The sequence below is a fragment of the Hirundo rustica genome, chromosome 5 (genome assembly GCF_015227805.2).
Source record: "Hirundo rustica isolate bHirRus1 chromosome 5, bHirRus1.pri.v3, whole genome shotgun sequence".
Lineage (NCBI taxonomy): Eukaryota > Metazoa > Chordata > Aves > Passeriformes > Hirundinidae > Hirundo > Hirundo rustica.
This window is the reverse complement of record NC_053454.1, coordinates 14,998,554-15,017,131: the sequence shown is the minus strand read 5'-3', so window position 1 is coordinate 15,017,131 and position 18,578 is coordinate 14,998,554. Positions and strand designations below refer to the sequence as shown.

Sequence of the window (18,578 nt, the reverse complement as noted above, 5' to 3'; positions counted from 1 at the left end):
TTTCAAAGTCCTCCTTTGCTTTTACTTAACATGACATCTTAAGTAGCCAGTTCTTTTTGACAGTTCTTTCTGTATGGCAATTGAGTGCCCAGTTCCCTCATACACTTTCACATCCTGACCTTCTGCATAATCTGAGAACCTAAAAGAGGGAGAGAGCAGGAAGAGGCTCTGGCTTTTTGGATCCCCTCTGTGAAGGACTTGTTACCCTTACCAGCTCCTGAGCTGTCAGTGCATAGCACCATGCTATGTGGCACACAGGAGTGCCTCTCTGCAGCCCTTAGGATGACTGTAATCCCCATGTGGTTGGAAGCTCACTTGGCTCTAGGAGCTGTTCCCTGCCTCTTAGTAGAGAGAGCCATCTGTTTTTCCTGTTTGGGAATGTTTACATACCAGGTGTTGAGCCTACCTTCCCCTCATCATGCAATTTTAGGCTTATAGTTGCAAGGATCCCTAGGTGATCTTCTAAGGTCTCTTCTAACTCTAGCTATTATATGACCATATGATTCTATGTTCCTTGAAATGCTTTGAAACTAGCACTTTACTGATCCATCCCACCTAACTGAGCCGTCTGTTAGAAGGTATCTGGATTTGTTTGGTTTTGAGTTTTAGGATGCACCTTTTTTTTTTTTTTTTTTTTTTTTTTTAAATTTTGTAAAAGTAAAAAGTTGCAAGATTCAGTCCAGACCTTTTCCTGTTCAAACAGCAATACCCTGCTACACAGAATTTTACTGAAGACCACCCACATTTCATTTGAAGTTTGATCAGACCATGCTATTTCTTTTAAGTTTATTGGGACACAAATGTTCATTAGTACTACATCTCTGTGGCCAGACAAGTATCTTTTTGAATTAAAAGAGTACCACACTTCAGAATCTCAGAATGTGTAATGGTCTACAAATTTAACACAGTTGGGAACAGTTTTATTATTCTTGACTCTGTAGAATTTGGACATCAGAGCTCCTCCAAGCACCTGCCACTTACTTCATCCTCTCTTCTCCAGTGCCTGAAAAAGAGTCAGCAGGGGCCCTACCATAGGACCAAAGTCTTTTAGCTGGAGATAAAAGGTCATTGCTGAGGCTGGCTAGAAAAATGGGACCTGAGATGTTGAGGGGTATCTGGTACAGGGGAAAATGAGGGGTCATAAAAGTTGGTTGTATCTGCCAGTGGGGTAAACCCAGCAGAAGGAGGTAGGGGAAGGACAGACCACAAATACTCTTTTTAGTGTGTGTATTGTTCAGATGTAATTGAGGGTCAATATTTGACTTAGAGCAAATAAGGGCCATGCAGGGAAACCTAGCACCTGAACAACATAGTTTTAAAGAGACATCAAGATGGATTTTTTTTTTTCTCTCTACTTTTTCAGTGTTCTGAGGTCTTATCTCTTCTGAAAGACAGCACATGATCTGGATAAGTAGTATTCTAAAAATTCTGGAAATAATGAGTGCAATATGCAATGTCTTCCTCTAGTTATGTATAGGTGATAGGAAGAAAACACAAATCCTCTGAGTTGTAATTCCTGAAATTTCACTAAAAAATCAGATTTTTAAATCACCCTTTCTAAAGCTTTGGACAAGATTCTGTGTAGTTAGAAAATTATTTCTTTAGTTAGCCTCTTTTACTTATTGTCACCTTTGTCACATTTTACCTCATTTTAGATAGAAGGCACTGAAATAGCATGGGAACTGCTGTTTCCTCAGGATCTGGAAAATTGCCAAATACTGTGCTAAGTTGCTTATCATTCTAAGAGATCAAATCTGGTTCTAAGATCAAGCTCAATGAGGTCTAGCTAGGTAACCAGAAGTTTCAGAGCATGCATGATCTAAACTGGTCCTCTTGTGAGTTGTATAGCACCATAAATTGCAAACCAAATACTTTTCTCTTGCTGTGAGTACTGTTTGAGGTCTGAGAAGAATTCCCTGATCTTCCACAAGAGGAAAAAAAATCCTCTCTTCCACACTGCCATCGTTAATCCTATGGCATGCATTTTCTAGTGCAAAATACAAATTAATTTTATGTAGCACAGGGCTAAAAATCAAAGGTAATAAAATCTTGCAGGTTACTTCCAATCTTCTGTGGTATGTCTGGGTGCATCATATCAATGGAGAAAAGACAGTTTCCATTTGAGCACAGCCTTTTTTAGTTTTTGTTTGTTTGTTTGTTTATTTTTAACAACCTCTAGTTTTTATGAGGAAAATTACCATGCTGTCATTTAGTTAGTCTTTGACATTTTTATTGTCCTAGAGGTTAAAAAATATTATACACAGTGATTCCTGACCAGTAACTGTCCTGAAAATTTGTGCTTTTGAAAACTTTTTTCTTCTTTAATTCAGAACCAAAATCTGTAGATAACACTGTGCAAACAATGTATTAGCACATATATTGTATGTACTAAATAAAGCTGCTGCCTTCTGCTATGATTTGTGACTGAAGTTACACCTCAGCAAGTGGAGGTCTAAGCAATGCAGCTAACAGGATCAAAATCTTGTCTATTCAGATTGTGACAGCTAATTCCAGTAAGAGTTTTTCTGTTGGACAAGACCAGATGATTCTTTTGATTGCCTATCCTAAACACTTCCTCACATGGAAGATGGGTTATCAGACAGCTCAAACTATCTTTCCACACACACAGGTCCTGGGAGCCTGCAGGCTCATCAGAGAGTTACCTTCTGCACAAATCAACTCCAAAGACTTTCTAGTTGACCTTCTTGCAAATAGAAGCCCAGAAGTCTTAGATGGAACTCGATGGTTTGAATTTTGGACATGATATTTGCAGTAAAGTGCTTGTTTTTGCTTGCAAAACCAGTTCTACTTACATATATTCTTGTATCTCCATTCCTTACTACCAAGGCAGCACTTTACACTGTGAAGATGATGAACGCGGACAACAAATGTCCACAACAGGGTCCTAGAATATGTTCTAAAACATGTGTCTAAGGCCATAAAAATTGGCCTAATTTTCAAAATTCCAACACATCTAATTTTCCACATAATCAGTGGAATTTACTTGCAGGCTGAGGGGAAGATTGTCATAGGCATGCAGAGGACATAAATGCCTCCTGTGTGTGGCAAGCCACTGTAAGATTAGGTGGCTGACATTACTAGTGCAGTCGAAAATGCAGACTGCTATATCAAAGCACATTTAAAGAGCAAATCTGTGCCATGGAAAAAGCTGGTCCTGTAAATAGCCAGCATTTTCATCTGTTAAGTTTTTAGCGTCTCGGTAATTCCCAGTTTCTCACAGGCGAGAAAGCGTCTTAGAGGCAGAAGATAAATTCTGGTCTCTCTCTGTTACTAAGTATCTGATAGAAAAGGGCAATACTTGTTCAAATCACATGGCAGTTTTGGTAGTGATTCATAGCTGTCTCATCCGGGGTAGGAGAGGTAATCTGTTAGGTCCCTGGGAAAAACCAAGCCTCTCCTGTACCACTTCTTCAGTCATATCTTTTTAGGTAGTAGTGACAACTTGTGTAGACTGCATCATCTTATCTTTTTCTGTCATTTGTCTTTTAACAGTTAGGTATCCCTAGACATAAATGGCTAAGAAAATATAATCGAATGAACTATACAATAATTTTATTAGCTGGCACAAAAATCAGCATCTACACTTTTTTCCCCCTAGAGAAATACCATGACATTTGTGTAGATGTGAATTAAAAATGCCATATAGATAGGGCCTGGACTTCTGAACTCTGTTGAAAATGGAATATATATAGCTGTCAAAAACAGCAACAGAAAACAAGGCAGTGAGGAGGCAGATCTGTCATTCAGACTGATTGGGCTTACATATATTCACCACTTTCTGTATCTTGAACTATACAGTATTTGATTGTCCAGATGGCTTTTATCAGCTGTTCAACTGACAGAAGTCCATTGAAAACTGCCCTAACAGTGTTTGAATTACCTTGCTATGATTCCTCAGGCACCTGAGGGCGGCTGTTAAAAGTTGAATACGTTTTAAGTCTGTGCTCATGTCAGACTACACAGGTGTTACTTCTGTTTTTATTTGTTTTATCTGACTATTTGTTTAACAGAAATTGCCAAATTAAAAAAAAACAAACAACAAGCAACAACAACAAAAACCTGACAAATTCCTTTACCTAAACAGAAGAGAATTTTCTGGAAAAATTGCTTACTCCTTCTCCAATGTCAGTTTTGTTTCCATTTCTTTAAATTACATATCTACATTTGATTAAATTTCGTTTTCTGAAACAGCTACTTGTCTGTGCTGCTTCTGAAGCAAATTAGGCTTGAGGTTTTGCTTTATATATTTTAATGAAAAAAAAAAAAAGACAGGAAGTATCAGAGAAAATTGAAACAGAAGGACCTTATTTACAGGAGAAAATTCTACAGATGTTACTGGCTTAAATCCAGTGAATAAATTTTATTTTGATATTTCATAATTCCCAATTTCTGTGGCTACTTATAAAATGCTGTTCCTGCTGTTTACCAACACTTAAAAAATTGCAAAGCAAAGATTTGTTACATTAGTAGATTCATCTCCATTTCCTTGTCCTTTTCTGTTTTCAAGGTCACCCACTGCCTGGCAGGGAGCAGGCTGTTGCCTCACCCTGCTCCCTATGATGCTTGTAAATGTAAATGGCCTACTGCCTTCATGTAAAAGGTGAGGCTCTTAGGACATGGATAAATTGATAGAATCTAAGTAGCATAATGCATGTGGTGTGTTACACAAGTTAAAAATCACACACAACATGAAATGTTAATGGTGTTTGACACAGAAACCTCTGTTGTGAATGTAAGACTCACTGTGCCCAAGTCCACATTGAAGAAGCACCTTTTTCCATGCTGAAACCATCAGAAATTTGTCAGTTAAATTAAGTGCTTGTTTCTGTTCAGATTATTTGTGTCTGTATGCATGTTTGTGTATATTTTCAAGAGTCTAAAAACCATAACTCATGGCTGCAGCTTTATTTATAAGACAGTCTTTGTGTGGACAAAATTCTACAGTGCACACCGTGGAGAGACATTTAACCTCTGCACAAGTTTTAAGTCAGACTTCCTAGCTTTTGGCTCAAGTCTGTAACAATTCAGTTTGAAAAACTGAATTCTAGGAGGTGGGACCTGAGTCTTATACCACCTCGGTTTCCCAGTGTTGTCACTCCTTGGCTTGCAGCAAGTAGCAAGTCTAGACTTATATCTGTGTGAAATGAGCATTACACCCTTCATGAATCTAAACTTGGTTGTCCAGAGTGGATCTAGATATATCATTTGGATATGTCTACATTAGATAATAAAATTTGCTCTGTTTGGCAAGGAAGTGGAACCAGTCAATACCCTGAATCTCAGAGAAATCCCAGTGCCTGCTAAGAGAGCTCAGGCATAAGTTTAGCATCTGTGACCACTTCCCTTGTTCTGGGTTACATGTGGGGTTGTACAGAGAAGTTTATCTACAAAGAAATGGCAAAAGCATCAGCCTGATATCAAACCATGTACTGTAGTTCATTTTGTGAAGTTTTGAAATAGATTATGAGTACAAATATTTGTCAGAACTGGTCCTGGCTATTCACTGATTTTAAACAATTGGATGACTGTCGTACTGCTTCCCTAGGTGCTAAAAATCAACACTAATGCCAGACTACTTCATTCATTGTTATTTTAGAAAATCCCTAATCAAAACAAGTATAAGTGCTGATGTGGGCTCAGTGATGGAGTTTTGTGTGTTCCTTGGAAATATGATATTCCCTGGAGAGAGAGGAAAGGATTAGAAATGATAACCACTTTTTAAATACATCAGCTTGCTCATGTGTGTGGTGTTTTTTATCAGCTTTACAGCAAAAGCTTCATTTGATTTGTGCAGGGATGTGGATAATAAGGAGAGAGGCCAACAAGCTGATTTTTATACTCTGTTTGTAGCTTAAACAAAGATCTGGGATTTTGTGGATAAAGACCAACTGAAATACCACAGATTACGCAGCTTTGGTTTTTTTCAAAGGTTTGTTAATTTTTCCCCCACAGAGCCTGATTTTCATGTGTCCATTCCACATGAAACATGGACTTTTAAAACAGAATTTGTGGCAGAACTTTATCAAATCTTGCTCCTTGATTGTGGTTGATTCATTGTATTTAGGAAAGTGCCATAATTAGACACTCTCGCTTTGTCATAAACAGGGTTTGAACTCAGACCACCATGACATTAGCAGGCACAGCTCTCACTGCAAAAATGCCACTGTTCTGGATAAAGTCCTTGAAGTAAAACAAGAGGTGGAGCAAGCTGCCGTCTTTACTGGAGGGTGAATATAAGTCGGTGGCATGGCTCCAGTTTTGCTGTGACACAGCTAGAAAACTTAATGAAAACGGTATTGCCTTGTCTCTTGTACAGGAGTGGAAGGCACAACCCTGCCAACAGATTCCTTAGTCCAGGCAGAAGTAGCGTTTCCCTTTTTTTCATTTTATTTCTTTTTGTGCATTGTATACCTTTTGCTTAAGTTAGGATCACTTGAATGCAAAGTGGCTTCTGGATGCTGAGAGCTAAGTAAAAATTGCTGTTCAAGTCCAGCAGTGTGGCTCCTGCACAAACTCTGCAGTTCACAGCTTGCTCGCTTGGGAAGCTGCACCAGATGCCTTCACAGCAGAGCTGGGACCTCCTGTATGAGATGTCAGCTGGAAGTGCAAAGGAGCAGATAAATGAAAAGCATCACAGAGATGCTCTGTGTGAAAGCATCTGCATTATTTTTAAATGCATAGAAGAAAGTCGGGCAAGCGCAAGGCGGAGTGGCAGGACAACACATCACTTTAGTGTTACTGCTCACTTTCTTATTTTGTCAAAGTTGTTGTTTCCACTGTTGCAAGAAATGGATGTTTTTAAAATTAATTTTAGCTTGGTCTAGGATTTAGCTTCTTTCAGAACCTGAGATAGAGATGTTGGTCACATTTATTTTCAAATTCCAAGGGAAGCAAATATAGAAATAAAATTGTGTTTCCCTGCAGCACTTAGAAAACAGCTTTTCCATCCACCAGAACATGACCGTTTGGAAATTCAGTTCACTAAAAATTGACTAAATGAAAGAGAATCTCCAAGGAATATTTCCTTTGCATAGAAAGCTGCAAGGAGTAACTCAGCAGCATTCTTGCTGGCATTGTGATATAGTGGGCAGAGCTCTGGCACAGCTCTGGGGCAGCATGTGGAGACCTAGGTCTCAAGTCTTGTAATCTGTAAAACAAGTAAAACAATGAGCTACCTTTTTTTCTTTTTTTTTTTTTTTTTTTTTTTTTGTTTTTTTTTTTTTTTTTTTTTCCCAGCAGGAAATAGCGAATAGAAAATAGTGGTACAGGAAAAATGAAGCATTCTTAAATAAACTAGAGCTACTTGTGGGAAGACTGAGCCAGCTGTCAGTGACTTAAAACAGCTAAAAGATGGAAGCTGATTTTGCTTTTAATAGCTAGACTGTCCCTCATTTTAGAAGACTTCTACATATTTTCAATTTATGTTTAAAAATGTGCCATCTTAGCTGTAGTCTTAGCATACCTCATGTACAACTGATGAGAAAATCCTGAGGACACCTCAGCCTGAGTGATCAATTGCTGTGTATTCAATCTGTAAAGCACTTTGGGTTCTTTGTGAGGTTAAGATGCTGTCTGAGTTTTCCTGTAGTAGGGCTCAGACTCTGATGCTAGTCCTCATGTTAGCTAGTACCTAATCCTGTATCAGCTTCAGTGGGGATGTGTGTTGAATGCAATATTATTCATCATGGGTTAAGGTAGCTCACATAATCCTCAAAAGAACACATATGAGTATATAATAGATATGGTTTAAATAAAATGCCTTTCTAAAATCATTGGCTGTATAGGAAGAGGAAAATCTCGGAAAATAATATTCAGAGCTTTCAGGAATACAATTATTACGACCTCTACTTCCAAATCATGAATAAGCGTGCTTTATTTTGTAGTGTACTTTTGAATGGTACCAGGCTGTTAGTTTAGATCATTTTCAGTTCTCTTGCAAGTGCCTGGCCCCAAAACACAGTTCTGAATGACCTTCTTTTTATTTTGCTGATTTTAAAAGGACTGACGTGGTGCGGCTGCTGTTGAGGGACTGCCAACCAACTGCCATCCTTAATTATATCTGGGCTTCTTCGGCTTCAGTAGGGTATAGTCACAAAGTCCCTTTAAGAGCCTTTTTTGCTCTACAGGAAATGTCACGTGTAAGATATAGTAGTGCATCTACCATGAAGTGTTCATTTATGGGGCAAAACATTGCTAAGGGAGGTAAATTTCGTCTTTGGGAAACAGATGGAACAGAAAGCAAGCTAAGAGTCTCTGATATAAATGAAAGCAAAGTATCAAAAGGGTAATTGTGACTGTGTGAGATAAACCCTGTGCTGCTGTGACTTTCTTACTGCTGGCTGGTGGAATTTGGGGTCAGGTTGTGCTGGATAGACAAAGGTGTACATCGAGGACTTAATCCAAAGGGAAAAGCTTCCAGTGGGACTGGCTGCAGCCCTAGACTAGGCAGGGGTTAGTATGGCCACATTCATGCCATAGGACCTGAACCAGAGGAGTGTTGCACAGCTCAGTGTTTCCTTTTGTGTTGGTCAGTGTGGGCTTTTAAACTGTGCCCACCATGCCTGGTGAGGAACTCCTTGCTCTGGGCATGGCCTCCCTGGGGCATAAAGGCTTCTGGCCAACACCAGAAGGAATTAATTACCAGAGGTTTACCCTTGCTTGCTCGCTGGGCTCCCACATAACTCTGCCCTGGTTTTTAAGAAGTTATCTCAGCTGAGCTCAGCTTGTTGACTTCATTAGGGGCCTTTGAAGGTATCCATGTGCTTGCCCCTGCAAGTGGAATAGGGACTCTCAGTCTCCAGACCTCAATTTGTCATGGGCTAGAAGCAAAGAATGCCCCAAAATTGGGTAGTAGCGGCAATACTTAACCATCTGCATTTCCCAAGTGCTGCTTCCAGGAGTGCCAGTCTGCAGGAAACAATTTCTGTGTCTTACTGTCTTGTTTTGTGCATTCCATTGATCTGCTTAGCACTTCAGAAATGGTAGAAACATGACCTTTCCTATGAATTTTTTACATAAGGGCCCTTACCTTACAAACTTGTTTGCCTCTGCACACCCTAGAGGACTAAAGTCAGAACAGCTTGGTAAGTAGCAACATTTGTTAGCAGAGTTTATCCTGGCAGAGCTGAAGCCTAGATTCTTTCTGATTCTTTTAGAAATATAAAAAAAAATTAAGGTTTCTTTTTTAAAATATGTTAAGCAGAATCAAAATTTTAACCAATGCTTTGCTTTCTGACCATATAGCAAGAATTTCAATCTGATTTCCATAGTATATAAAGTTAATTTTTATGCTTGAATTTATATTTTGGAATGGGATTTTATGACAGCCTATTACTGTACATGAATATGACAGGATTCCACTATTAAACTTAAGTGTCTTAACATACATTTATAGTTGGAAACAATCTCTGTTATCATGAGACTGTTTAGTAATAAATACAAGCTGAAATAAGTAAATTTTATCTATTGTGAAAATAGTCTGTCATTGTTAAGCAGAATTGCCATTATACATGTATTGTTTACTATTATTTAAATTAAAAATAATTTATTTACATTACAAACTATAAATTTAATTTACTGTTAAACAGTTAAATTACAGCATTTGCAAGGCTAAGCTGCCAGTAATTTGACCATAAATATATGCGATTTTTTCCCTGAATGCTTTACACAAAACATTATGAACAAGCATACATTACAAGAATCCTGACAGGGAGTCCAATTCAGCTTCTCCTAATTTTTATCTGAAAATCTATCCATTTTCAGCATTAGAAAGGGAGATGCAATAATGTATTCAGAGTGATAGAACAAGGGATTCTGATGGCTTTCAGCATCTAACACCCTTCTTAATGCTTATAGGTTTTGATCCTTTCAGATATCATCTTGAAAATCATTGTGAAGGAAAGTGACTATGATTTATGTGATACAATGCATCCGGTGTCTGCTTTCGTGCTTTTTTTTTTTTTGGAACTGCCCTTTTTTCAAGTGCTTTAAACTCATACATATTTCTAAATTGGTTTCCGTAGACAACATTTGCTACTGACAACAGTTTTCATATAATTTATGAAGGTCTGGGTCCTACAGGGTGTTGACTGCTGTGGTGCTGATCTCACAAGTGTTACCTCAGCTTTATCCAGAGCTCCCGTCTCAGTTGCCCACTGACTTGGCAGTAGGAAGGGCTCACATCTGGCTGCTGGATTTGGGGAAGGAGCAGCCTTGTGGACAGCAAAACAAGAGACCTGTCTGAGACTTGTGATCCACAGCATATGAGCCCTGAAAGTGAAGAAGGTCCAAGTAAAGCCTCTAACCCTTCCTTACTCTCCATTCTGACTTCCAAGCTGAAAGCTTTCAGTTCAAATTCTCACTGGCATACACTTCTGGATGGCAGAAGGTGCTGTCATGTATTTTTCCTGCCCTATAACCATTAGCTCTTGTGATATACAGAAAGGAAACATATGGTAAGACCAGCCAGTTCATCAGCAGGACTAGTTAGTTGCAACACTGGTTTTTGAATGGTTAGTAGAAATTAGAAGTTATTAGTAGGACATGGTTCTTATTTGATATTTTCTTTATCTGTTTTCTGTTACTGTGAAAGACTCAGAACATGCACAGATTATATGCCACCTTGGCACTTAATTTAAGCAAAGACCATAGAAGATGCCTATGGCTATCAGTTAATTTGGCAGAGACTATAAAGACGTATTTTAAGGGATCAATTTGTCTGTTGTCTATCCTGGGCACTTAAAATTTGCCTTTTTTTATCTTCACAGTGCATTTTGGATATGATCTTTATTTTTCTTCTGCTGTGGCTGGACCCTTGTGTTTAATTCTGTCCCTGCCTACACAGGGACTGTGACTTTTCTTTATCTGTACTGTCATACTCTTTCCTTATTTTCTCTGGAACAGAAAAAGAGACACAGTTTGTCTCATATATAACTGGACAAACAAGAAGATACTTTTAAATAATAGAGAACAAAGATAATTTTAACATCTCCAATAAATGAAAAGCTGAAGTGCTTGTGCAAGAGCTGTTGGGACAATTACAGTTTCATCATCTTTTTCCTACTTCAGCTGCTCTACCCACCAACTTCATTAAAACTCTCTGACAAAAATCTCATCCTGTCTTTCCCGTTCCTTTAAGGTCTGCTTCTGTACCCACCACCTCTTACATGGATGCACATTTGACAAACAAGAATAGCGGTACAGAGTGTTTGCAAAAGCTGTGCTGGCAGATAGGATGGAATATTGTATAGTTACCTTGAACAACCTGTCTTTTCAAGCATTAGTTGACTATAGCTTTGAGTTAGATCTTCTCCTTAAGAGAGAGTCACTCAGTGATAAACATGCTACATGTGCTCTTCACATGTGCATTGAGAAAATTTCCTGTCCAACAACAGAGGCACCAACGCAGCCGAATGGTCAGCTGATTGATCATGTGCATGCTGCCCCATTCTCCAGCTGTCTCCAGTTTATCTGTTGTCAGCAGATTCACAAGGAGGGTCTTTGTGAGTGATGTTGTGGGCAGCTGGCATGAACCAGTTTATCAAGATGTGCAAACTCCATTCCAAAATCTGAAAGACCATTACTTGGGGTAATAGAAGGTCAGGATATATCTATTTCCAGCAGGAAAGCCTCTCATTTGAGTCATGCAAGCAAATTTACTTGGAGTTTCTTTTTCCTTTGCTCGATGCTGTTGAGTTGCACGGATTGAGTTCCTTGCCTCACAGTAGTGTGCCACCAGTACAGCCGTAAAAGGTCAGCATATAATGATAGAGCAGTTTGTACTTAATGACATTTTTCACACTGAATTTTTTCTCTTTAACATTTCTGAAAAAAAATCACACAGTTTTTAAGGACTTCTGAGCTGAATTTGAACAAGCTGGTGTTAGGAATTCGCCATTGCATTGCTCACCCATCCCTAACCTTGAAATGTTTAAAAATAAATAAATAAATGGATTAGCATAAAATAATATAGTAACCCACTGAATTTATTTAGTTTAATTTATGCTAATCATGGCATATTGGTACTCTGGCAGATAAAATAAAGCTGGTGGAGAAGATTGCGACAAGGAAACTATGACAATTAACCCTAGAAATTACCACGCTGAAGGTGTGCTCAGCTTTGCCGTTGAAAGGAACAAGTCCAGCAAATTCTGTAAACTGCCAGTAATAAGATGGATTTCTTAATTTTAGGAATTTAAATTTAATTTTTTATTTTATATATATACACATATGTACACATGTGTTTTCTTAAAGTTGTGCATATTCTTGTTAGATATTAGAATTTTAAATATTTGAATATAACCAAACAACTTAATCTGGAACAATGCTCAGGTTATTCTACATTGTTTTTTAATTATTTCTTGCTTATAGTTCTCAGAGGTTTTTTTAAGGTTGTGTAATATACCTTGTTGGGAATAACCGTACATAATACAGAAGTTAATGTTAGTTTAGGCTTTCAGTAACATCAGAATAATGAAAATTACAAGCAGAAAAGGTTGTATGTATCTTTACTATTATTTTATCAGAGAAGGATAGATGGACTCCATCATTCTGCATCACCTATAAATTGTGTCTTGGCTCTGTCTACCGGAGGAAGCATACAGATCACGTAAATAAATAAAATTTTTATCATAAAAAAATAAGTATCTCAGGACTTCTCACATGCTTTAACTCCTCTGTGTGTTGATTTGGTTTTAGATGCAAATTAACTCCTTTGGTTTCTCACTTAAAATCTTGTATAACTCAATGGAAACAGAAATTTTGTTATAACTTTGTTCCCACACAAAATGAAAAATTGAAATTGTGAGGGAGGGAAAAAAGTTCCTTTCTTCACCTCAGACCCCACTGCATGAGGTAAATGTCAGACAGGACTCTGAAAAGGGAAGATTTTTTTACTATTTACTAGGTTAGGATTAGCGTTTTTGTTGGTTTGATTCACTTTTTAAGGAGTAGCATCACAGGCTTAAAGGTGATGGCAAGGATTTTCCAAAGTAGGTGCCTCAATTAGGCTTTAATTCTTTTTAGGACATAAGTAGGTGGCATGATTTTCTATACTGCAGAGCAAGCAATGGTAATCCAAGGCCCACGAGGACTGCATGATTTTTAGAACTCATCCATTTGTTTTGTTGCTGCATTTTGTGGCTTTAAATTGTTTTATCCTGAACCTTTAAACGACTCTTTCTTCCTGGTTACTGCCTTGAGTAAGTGAATGCCTCTGCACAAGGAAGAGTAAAACTGATGATGTGCAACTTCTGCCATGCATGCAAAACAAACATGAAAACAAAGCTCATTTTTTTTCAGATGTCTTTTGTTTGCTGTTATTTGCAGCAAGAGTCACTACCAAAGTTTCAGAAGCAATTATAGGCTCTTATGGATTGCATTGCATGTTGAACTTGCATAGTAGTTTTCATATGAACTTCTTGGCTTCAGTCAATTAAAACTTACCAGAGTGTTTACTTGGAGGCTAAAAATAGTCCTGCTGTATATCTACCTGGAAATCCCTTCTGCCTGAACATGGGTTGAGCCATTTCCTGATATGGGCCAAGATAAAACATACTTTTCCAATTTTACAGGGAATATTTGTGTACTCTGACAGCTTGTTCAGCTGTAGGTAGAAACTTGAAATTGGCATGGAAATAGCTCTTGTGAAGGAGAAGTGCCATTAGTTTTTCTAGAGAAAATTGCTTTTGATTTGTCTGAGGTGTAAGCCTTTGGGAAGTAGAACAAAATTTTATTCTCTGAGCTTACAGGGTGTGTGTAGCGGAGGAAAGACTCTGTGCATATGGTTAATTTAGTGGAACAGCAGAGTGTAGTGCAACATGCTTCTGAAAATGGGTGGAAGTACCTGAGGCTGGCACTTTATAAGGTATGAGGCACGTGTCAAAATAATTTTCAATTTTTAGGTGCTAAGGCAAAGCACCTAAAAAAAAAAACTTCTTCTCCTCAGCTCTCAGAGACCTCCTTACTGATGCTCCTAACACAAGCAAGCTCCTACACACAGCCATATTACTCTATCCCAGAGAAACAAAAGAAGGAAAATATTTTGAAGTCTCTTTTGGATTTGAAATGACATTACAGTCGCACCACAGAAAACCCAGCAGATCTATCCTGCCATATACACCATGATCCCGGTAGCAGGGTCTGTATCTAATCTACCATTTGCCATATCTTCTGCCTCTGTTTCTTCACTTCTAGATAACATCAATCCCCCATTTAAGTATTTGAAATCTGTCTTTGGGTATCTTGCATATTTTTAATTTTCCTCAAATTAGAGATTAGTATGGTTTATTTCCAGCCATCTTTCCAAGGATGATATATTACACCCAGTCCTTTACCAAAGTTTAAGTTTCATTTTAATAATTTAGCTAGCCTTCCAGTAGGGTCTCTACATTCTTCTCTTCTGTAATGTTCAAACTGGTCCTCAGGATAAGACGACATAAGACAGAAGAAGGAATCTGTGGCACGTTCCTTCAAGAATAGTTTTTGTTATCTGACAGACAGCAGCTCTCCTGAGCTCTGACAGGTCCTACCATGGCTCCAGCTCCTGAGCACCTCCTGCCTTTCTCCCTGACTGGGCCCTGTCATGTGCAGCTATGTCACATGGCTGTCACTTCAGAAGCAGATCTTCAATCCTGTCATCCATGAATCCACATCTTGTTGAACCCAAGATATATTTAAAATGCCATCTCTGTGGCAGGTCCAAGCACTTTACACTGTGCAATTTTACTGTCTAAAGCCCTACCCAGTTGTAATTCTTCTGACAGACATTAATAGACACACCCTCTTCCAACAGGGTCAGATCTAGTCTCTAAAACTTCCCTCCCACAGCTCTGGCTTGTCTCCCTACCCACAAACCTGGGTTCTGAAATCAGGCCAGTGCTTGGAGAGCAAGGCAGCTTCTCTCTTGTGTGCAGAGAGGTGTACAAACCCTCCCTGAAGAACCTTCCTTCGCCAGAGCTTTCCCACCAAAGGATGTCAGTGGAGACCAAGAGACAGAGCAAGGGCAAATCCATCATAGATCTACTTGTTGTAGCAGGATAAGGTGATTTTCATATTTCCCTTGTCTTTATTACAAAGCTGTTTTCTCCAGAAAAGCTGCCAAATAGACACATCATTCACGCTTGCTCAGGCCCGTTGCTGCCTGTTGGCATGTCCCGCTCTGTCAGAGCCAGTAACGCTCCTGACCCCATTGGACTTGATCCCCAGAGATTTCAGAAAAGGGATGCATTTTTTCCTTAGGCCTTTAGCTGCCAGGCTTCCCCAGTACAGAGCGACACAATATCAAAGCCATCTTACTCACTACTAAATTAATTATGTTCTAAATTGGTTAACCTAGGGGAGACTGTGATGCCTCGAGAATTTAAGGCAGCAACTGTATGGAAAAAATGCTTAATATGTGTTTGTTGGCAAGAGTGGATGGAGCTGGGCAATGGAGATGCACAGATTATGACAATTAGATGTTTTCATTGTAAAATTTTGCAAGATGATGTACAGTCAAACATTTTAAAATGTTGCTAATATTATTTCAATATACAGTACTCTCTATATTCAAATCATAGATACTTTAGGCCTGGGTGTAAGTAGTTCTGGTATCTATTGACTTTTTTATGCTTAACTGGCTATCTCACCATTCTCCTGGCTGCCAGGTATACAGACAGCATGGCACAAAATGGTAATAGGGTGGTGCCAGTTGAAACAATGAGCTCAACAGCTGGATCCTGCCCTTGAGTCCTGTTCTATCAAAAGGACAGGATGCCACTGCAAGCATAAAAAAAGAAAAGAAGATTGGAAAAATTTCCAAAAGTAAAACAACTCCAGAAATGTGCTGCAAAGAAATAAAGCATAATTAAATTGCCCAACTCATTTTAGCCTCAGAGCTTGAAAATGTCAATAAATAAATTATTGGTTATGTAAAGATAACTCTTTTCTGCTACTAAGAGAGAAGAAGCAAAGCTATGAGGCTTCCTTCCTTGATCCATAGCAGGAAATAAAAACATAGGCAATATCACCAAAATGGAAAAAAAAAAAAAAAAAAAAAGACATATCCTTTCATAGCTATCAGTACTCTGCTTGCTTTGGAAGAGAGGAAGGCAGGTTATCACTTGTGTATGTGTGAAATTCAGCCTTATTTGCAGTATGATTGTATAAATAGCACTTTATTAAAAGCTAACTGTTATTTCCAGACTCTAAACTTAAACACAGACAAGTTCAGGGATAGATATAAAATCAATATAACTCTTCAAGTAATGAAAGCAACATTTTGAAAGCAACAACTTAAAGTCCAGCAAGTGATTTACTGATAAGGTTGCTCTGCTGATGCATTTGTTGCTGATTTGCTATACCTTGTCCATTAATATGACTGCAAAATGGGACTGTGAGCTGGGTTTGACTACTGTAGGACTTTCATTTCATCCTCTGAAAAAAAACTGAGAGCAGCATGTCTGATACTTTGTGAGAGGGAACTTCTGACACCTAATATAAAGCCACAGTGAGTTTTTACACAAAACATGCTGTGCATTTCAGATGGCTTCCTAATCATTGTGCTAAAAATCTTGTTTTATTTTGGAACAACTAGGTGTATACAAAACTCTAGTCGTGCATAAGCACAGGTAATGAAATAGAAAAGATTATGTCTTTATTCCTATTGCCTTTATAAGGATTTTGGTGAAATGATGCATGGATTTTGCAGTATTAACATTATTTTCTTCTGTTACGTGGACTGAAGTGATTACAGTAGCCATTAAACAAAGTGCCAATATTTCCTCTATGGCTCCATCCTCCTGCCTTATTTTTCTAGTTTATCTGGTTCTGAGTACCATCTAATAGGTGAATGTCATTCATTTCAGCAACATTAGTTTAATGTCAAATGTGACTTAGGCTTTGAGGTTGATGGGATGATAAGCAGCCCACCGTTTCCCCCTGTGGGAGATAATGTCTGCACCAACCTGCCTTTTTACATTCAGAGGTCATGTCCAGTTGAGAGAGCAACATGTACAAATGGGATTTTAGGTACCCATTACATTTTGTCCCGGAACGTACAGGGGGGTTGTGACACAATAAATATGCAGGTTTCCTTCAGTCCTACCTGTTCCTGTGCCTAATCAAGCAATTTAAAAAATGTACACAATTTGGCTTAGACATGCTTGTCTCTTTAATTAGATCCTCCACTGGAAAAGTACGCTTTTCAAAGCACAAGCTGGTAAAAAGAAGGAAAAAATTCTACAAGCATATCCTGAACAAGTGTTTTTTTAATATATAATTGCTGTGGTGAGCACAGTACAAGAACTGCATGATTTGTGGGCAACAGAGGGAATTGCTTCAGAATTTTTTTTTTTTCTGAAGAGTTTTTTAAGTGAATTCAATGATAGTACACATTTGATCGTATTTTCTTATTTGGTATTTTAGATCTCTTATTTTACTGCCTACTCTAAACTAAAGTATGAAAAGAGGACATATAAATGCATACTGATACACTGCTGAAAATGTGATGGGAAAATATCTTACTACTTGGTAGTCCATATTGTGAAAATATTATTTTTTAATTGTGGTATTTGATGCATAAGCACCATTATTTTGGGCCAGCATGAGTTTTAACAGGTGAGACATCATTTTGCCCAAGGGAATACAGAGTTTATGGTAGTATCACTGCCAGACCTTTAACTGCTGTCATCCTGACACTTTATAGTGACACTAGTGACCACCACTGTTATAAGTGTAAATTCTGCATGCACTGAACTTTTATACACAAGTTGAAGGCTGAGGGAGGGAGGAGGTAGAGGAGACAATGTTTCACGACTGGCTTTAGGGATATTAAATCCTTGCCAACCAGTTAGATGCATAGTGCACTGTTTCTAAAATTTGCAAGTCAAAGGGAGACAGGCCTAAATTCTTTCCACTATGAAACCCCCACAGTCCTCTGCCTTTCAGGCAGAAGCAAAAACGAATGGAAAATTCCAAACTAACGAGCGCTTCATTTTTTTTTTTTTTCTGCAGTGCTGTGCTTAGAAAAATTGCACTCTTTTTTTTTTTTTTTTTTCTAAGGCAAAGAAGCAAAATTAAAGTTGTATGACTGTTATAAATATTACATGTTCAGGGTATCAAGAGCACCTGTAGTTCTCTGGTTTCTGAGGGTGTTTTTGAATTAACCCTTTTATAGACACTGGTTGTTGGGAGGAAAGGATTTGTTCTTAGGCAAATGTTACACTGTTAAGGAGAAAGTATCCTATCCTAAAGGTTTGTGGTACTTGTACATATGCTGTTTGCATATCTCTTTTGTAGAAGTGGACTATAGGGCATTGAGCGAAATTATGACTTGTCCAAGTTTGCCTGACAAGCCAGGGATGAAGCAAGAAATGGAAGCCAATGTCTTCATTCCACATTCTTTGATGTTTTGTAATTCTTCCAGTTTTACTAAACATTAGATATAAGATAACATAAATGTTGGTTCTATATTAAATACATATATATTCTGCAGCAGCAGAACTCAGGATTTAGAAAATGGTGAACTTTTACTGAATTTCTCAAAGACTGAGACAAATATGCTGTCTCATTTCACTGAC

At 38.2% G+C, this 18,578-nt stretch overlaps 1 protein-coding gene across 11 annotated transcripts in view; it reads left to right on the top strand.

The window, feature by feature from the left end:
• LDB2 (LIM domain binding 2) overlaps nucleotides 1-18,578 on the top strand; it is a 374,702-nt gene that overhangs the window by 249,652 nt on the left and 106,472 nt on the right. The gene's annotated exons all lie outside the window — the stretch shown is intronic.